This window comes from Micromys minutus (assembly GCF_963924665.1).
Source record: "Micromys minutus genome assembly, chromosome: 21".
NCBI classification, from domain to species: domain Eukaryota; kingdom Metazoa; phylum Chordata; class Mammalia; order Rodentia; family Muridae; genus Micromys; species Micromys minutus.
The window spans coordinates 28,596,977-28,602,917 of record NC_137956.1 but is presented as its reverse complement, the minus strand read 5'-3'; the positions used below and the strand labels follow the sequence as shown (position 1 = coordinate 28,602,917).

The following is a 5,941-nucleotide window of genomic DNA, read 5'->3' as shown; positions in this document are numbered from 1 at the left end:
TCTAAGGTGCTGGGGTTGCAGATGTGGGGTAGACAGGACAATTTTCATTTACTATAAATATGACAGTCAGTCTGATGTCCTCTGCTATATGAATCACCAGAAATCTATCCTGAATTTTTTTTTATTTTAACTTTTATTTTTTGAGCACTTAGTATTTCTCCACGTTCCTGTAGAGAATGAACATTCAGGTTAAAACCAGAGAGACCAGAGAGACCAAATCCACAGTGAAGAGTATTTTGAAATAATGCTGCCCATCTGAACATTTTAGCGGGCAGCACAGAAATATTTTGTGGGGTTAATAGACTTGGCTGTAAGAGAGAATTGTGGGCAATCCAGGTCTTTGCAATATAGAAACTGGCTCAAGTAAAGCAGCCTGTTCTCTCTAGGAAGACCAGTTGGCATAGCTGTTTGTTAACTCAGGCTAGGCACCCTGTGGTAGTGCCCCTGTAGGAGGGAAGGGTTCTGAGAGCAGTTTTTGCTAGACAAAGGAGGCTGTGCAAATATTTGCAGGCTTTTTGCTCCAGAGGCGAGATTGACTTGAAGGTGTTCATTCCCTCCCTGATGACTGCTCCAATCCAACCAGGGATGCTGCCTAGCAGAATATTCATGACTTGGAGCAGCCCGCCCAGTGTTTTTAGGAGACAAGCGGGCTCAGCTTTCAATGAATGTTGGGTGTTTTTCTGGAGGCTAGGATCTGAGTGTAGCAAGGATAAAGGAGCAAGCGAAGCAGCTTAGGAGGGAGGGTGGAAGTCACTGGTACCTTGATCTGTTTTACGGTCGTGCAGGGGCACAGTTTGCTGCTCTAGCAGTTGTGTGGTGATGATAATGGGCTCTGTTTTGCAGGATCGTGTGACACTGTGCTGGGTCAGGGCTTGTCCTAGTCAGGACTTTCTTGGTTGCTAGGGCCAGAGAAACAGAATTTTTATTTCACTTGGAGGACACTAGGGGATATTTAAAAGATGTATTTGGATAACCAGTATTATGCTGGTGTCCGGCAAGAGAGAAGTCTGCTCTCCTTCCTGCTTGAGGAATTCTGGGAGCTACACTCTTTGGCACTGCCTCCCCAGCTGTTAGCCAAGCAGCTCTAGCTGCCTCGAGCAGACACCCTATTTCATCACTGCAGAAAAAGGCTTGACATGCTTCTCTGTAGGAACCTGTCCTCTTCCCTTCTCTGGAAACCCTTCCAGCCTTAAAGGTCCGCTGGAAAGGAAGTGGGATGCTTTCTCCAGAGTGGGAAGGATGTTGAAGTCTTCAGGGAACAGAGGATGAGGGAAAGAGGCTGGACAACCGAGGTATCGAGTCATACCCTAGATTGCAGGACGGTGCAAAGACAGAAACACTAAGGGCTCCGTGGAGGAAAGTACCAGCAGAGGAGGCCTGTTTCCACTTCCAGGGTGTGCGCTTCCAGAAGAATACCCCAGTCCAGTGGGATAGTGGCGGCTATTTGTAGAGAAATGGTGCCTGAGTCACCTTTCATCCTCTTGTGATCGTATTGAATCTAAGACTGTCCACATATCCCACGTGAAGGGTGAGTAAGTAGCTAAGAAAGGGAATGGACCCCTGTGGGTTAGAGAGGTTGTGACACAGGACGGAATCTAGGGCTCAATCCAGAAGAACAAAACCAGCCCTGGGTAGTTCAGAGAGAAGCTGGTTTTGTGTTGGAGGGCATGGGTCTGCTGGAGACTCCCGTGGTACTGAAAGGGTAGTAGAGTTGAGAGAAAGCAAAGCTGAGTCCCTGGGGTCAAGTTCCAGGACTGAAGTTGGCATGCCCTACGCCCTTTTTTTCTGATTTTTTTTTTTTTTTTTTTTTCCGCTTTGGGCTGGTGTGGAGTTGTCTGTCATCTGCAGACTGCTGACTTGTGAAGGAGTAGAACTTGAAGTTAGAGCAGAACTGTCGGAGTCTGTGGAGGGAGGGAAGAGTCTGTGTTGGGTAGGATGCCTAGACCGTGGAGGTATTTGAGGGCCAGTTCAAGTGGGAATTTAAGAGGGAGTGAGATTTCACACTCACGTATTGGGAAAAGCTGTCAATTGAACTCAAGGCCTAAGCAGGCTGAAGGTGGTGTTAGTCTGGGTAATAAGGTGAGAGGGACAGAATTAGCTAGTAGCTAGTATCCTCAGGCAAGTGCCAGCTGACCATCACGGCATTGGACAGAGAAGGTATTCCAGACGGCTGGACCACGGGAGTAAACAGAATTCAGACCAGGGAAGTAGAATCTAGCTGATTTGGGGGGTTGGGGTGGAGGGAAGGGATTGGAGGTAAATAGAAATATGAGTAAGATAGAAAGTGTTTTGATTTAATCATCGAATGAGTTAGGGAAAGTCAAGTGATGCGCTCCCTCGGAACCGCACCTCACAGGAAATCGTGGCTAATTCCACCTGTTTTGCTCAGGGCCCTTGAGAGAGGCACGCGGGTGTCACTGTAGTCCAGGAACTGGCAACAAAGTCACTCTCACAATTGTGGCTGATGAGATCCTTCTCTACTGCATTTGAGGGGGAAAAAAAATCCACAAAACACCAGACCAAATAAAACAACACAGCATTACAGAACAAGTGCTGCGCGGATCTTCCGCGGCCAGCCCAAGGCCCCCGGGCCTCAGCCATGACCTGTTAAGGGTGCCTGAGGCCTTTAGGGACAAAACTACAGCGAGATCTAAAGTAGACACAGGCCGGATGTGGCCCGCGCCGGAAGAGGAGCGCGGGACAGGCGCTTGGGTGGAGATGGCACCGTGGCTAGGATCTTGACAGTTTTGAGTCCACGCGACACCGGAGGACCCACGTCAGCGACTAGATCCGCGGCGCGCGGGGTCGGGCACCCAGTTCCAAAGCACCCAAGGCAAGGCTGGGACCGGTCTAGAGCCGCGTCCGGGGGGCCTTGGCACCCTCCCGGGTCCTAAGTCCGGCGTAGGGAGGAGCACAGGCCCTGTGCGCTCCGAGTGCGCGTGCTTTCCACGAGCCAGACGGCGCGACCGGAGCCTGTCCGAATGGTTGTTGGGACTCTCCGAGGCCGTGTCCGCTTCCCAGGCCCAGGGTGCGGGTCGCCGCAACCCGCTGGTCCCGCGCGGTGGCCTGCGGGGCGGAGCTCCAGGGCGCCCTGAGCCCATCGGGCCGGGCAGGGACCCGGCGGGCCCGGCAGGGGGCGCTGCGGAACCCCCGAGTCCGGCAGGCTGTGCGCGCCACCGCCGCCTGCACTCCCGCCAGGAGGAGCTGGCTGCCGGTGGAGAGCCCTACGCACAGCAACGGAGGCCGGGACCTAGGCGGTGAGTGGGTCGCGCGCCGGGCCGAAGCGGTTGTGAGGCTCCTCGCAGGGCCGGTTTGGGTCTAGGGTCCCGGGTGGCGACCCCGGAGAGGTGTCCGTGGTACGGGGATCGGGAGGCAGGGGCGGGCTTCCAAGCAGCGGGCGTTGAGCCCCGCCAACCAAGCTCTTTCCCTTATCTACCCGCTCCCCAGTTTCCACCTCTCCTCACACCCCTCCCGGCGTAGGGGGGTCCCCGTCCTCCGATCCGTCTCCCCTTTCTCAGACCCGCACCTTAGAAGCTTTGCCCGCACACCCCCTTTTCTCCCGCAAGCCCTCCCACGCCTACCTTCTCCCGGTTGCCTGCAGCTCGCCTCTCTCTCCCAGCACTGCTCCTACGCCGCCACCCCAACGGGGTCCCATTATGCCTCCGCGCTCCTGCTGCGCGACGCCAAGGGAATCTGAGCTCCCGGGTCCCCTTTCTCCCTGCTGTCCCGAAACAGCGGTGTCCAGGTAAAATGCAGCTGCAACTTCCCGGCCTGCCCCGGGGGTGGGGCTGCAGCTACTTAAGCTACCTGCCGTCCGCGACACCAGATCCCCGGGCCCTGCCGAGGGTCACTCCACGCGTGCAGGTTAAGCTTGCTCAATGCTCTCCCTAGGACAGTGTGGTTACTTCGTTGCTTGCTTTTGCTTGGTGAACTTGGATAGATGGCGATTTCTGAAGAAGAAGCCGGCTTTGCCACACACAGAAATGGAGCAGGTTTTCTTTGCGGCTGCGACTGGCTTTCAGTAGTACCTGTGGATGGGGAAGGATGAGCGGTGCTGGGAGAATGGAGCCTATCCGTCTCCACACTCGCCTCGGCTCTGGGAACCACAGGGGAACATAACTGTCCCCTCTTGGGTGGGCCAGAGTCTTTGTGGAAAGGCAAGGATGTTTCCTAAACACTCAACAGGTAAAACCAGTTAAGAATTTGGATCAAATCTGGTGCGGATAGGGAAATGTGGGATGAGTAACCAGGAGGGGCGCTGGGAGAGTTCCGCCGCTTAGGGGCATTTGTTGCTCTTTGCGGCACGCCCCAGGCTGGACCCCGACTATGGGATAGACAGTGCTGGGCCCAGCCTACCCTCTGGAACTGTCGGTCGGGCTTGGCACCAGCCCCCTCCTCAGAGGTGTTGGTGCCCTGTGGTGACATCTGTGGAAAGAGGATTTAAAGCAGATGGCTTGGAAAGCCTCCTGCTTCCCCGGAGAGAAGTGGGGATAGCATGGTGACAGCCAGTGTGTGCATTCACCCCTTCCCTTCTGGGGTCTTTCATTAGTGCTTAGATTAAATTAATTGCCTATTCAGAGAAAGAACATACAAAGGGTATTTCTCTTTTAGGATTGGCTCCTGGCCAGTCCGCCCTCACAGATACCTTGGGAGGCTGTAAATGGGTTCCAGCAGCATAGTGGACCACAGCAGTCTGGGCTATGAAACTGCCTTATCCGTATCTGTGGTTTTTTTTGTTTTTTGTTTTTCCTTTGATGGCAACGGCAGTGATTAGTTCAATATCTCTTTACTATTGAAAAGATAAGCAATTAGCCAAGAACACAGTGAGGCTCAGCAGGGCCCTTCTGAGTGAGTGTCCACGACTTCCTGTATGAATCTTCTTTTCCTCACAGTGATAGGCTTCCTTCAGGAGTCCCTCTGGCCAGGAACGAATACTTGCAGGACTGGGGTGGATCTTAGGACCTGTCCAGGTGCCCCTGGCCTGCAGTGTTTTCAAATTATCTCTCAGTTCAACAGATTCGAATATTGTGTATAAATGTTCATGTCTCTCTTGCTGGAGACAGATTCACTGTCTGGTAAGATGGGGTGTGAAGGAGCAGAGAGGGGATAGAAAGTTCAATTTCTAGGTCAGGCTCTGTCCCTCAATGACGACTCCAGACTTTTAAAGAAGGAAATAGAAACGGGAATGGGAGGGTAATGGGTGTTCTGGGGGGGGGTCTGTCTACTGAGAGGTGAAAAGTCCATCCTGCAGGCCCTGCGCCGAGGCCCGAGCTTCTGCATTCATTCGTTCGTTCATTCATTCATTCATTCATTCATTCATTCATTCATTCATTCTGGCTGACCTGGAACTCCGTGTAGACTAGGCTGACCTCAAACTCAGAGATCTACCTGTCTCTGGGTCCCAAGTACTGGTGGGATTAAAGACTCGTACCACATCTTGGCCTCCACATCCGCCTCTTGATGGGGGAAGCTGCTGAGGAGATTGATCCCTTGCAGAGCCCCACCTGCCACTTCAGGCTGATCTCACTTTGGTGGATGCTGCCCACTCCAGGCCTGGTTCTTGTGGCAGCTCAGGAGTGCCCTTGCACGTACATTTCCAGCAGTATGTTTTAAACTTCTGCTGGGGGGAGGGACTCCAGTGTTGGGAGAATTGCTTTGGTCCCTCAGGAATAGCTTTGCCCTGGGGACAGAGAAAGCTAAGTCCAGCTCTTCATCATGTGAACGGCCAGTTTAAGGAAGAGCATACCCAAAGTCCCCGATGTAGGGCTTCTGTTGACTTCAACTGGGAGTCTGGGGACACCTAGAATTCAGAGTAGCACCACTTGGTTGTGGGAACCTGTGCTGCCCTGATTGTCATTAGCTTATCTTTCTTACCCAGACGGTCTCTGTTCAGGCTTGGCTGTTACCCAGAGTTCCTGCAGCTGGCAAAAATCTGTTTTCT

The 5,941-nt window shown here is 53.3% G+C and overlaps 1 protein-coding gene across 1 annotated transcript in view; it reads left to right on the top strand.

Moving 5' to 3' along the window:
• Positions 1-3,135: 3,135 nt before the first annotated feature.
• PXYLP1 (2-phosphoxylose phosphatase 1) overlaps positions 3,136-5,941 on the top strand; it is a 61,482-nt gene continuing 58,676 nt past the window's right edge. The window contains exon 1 of the mRNA XM_080934751.1: positions 3,136-3,257. The gene's annotated coding sequence lies outside the window, so the exon portion shown is untranslated. The remainder of the gene's footprint in view (positions 3,258-5,941) is intronic.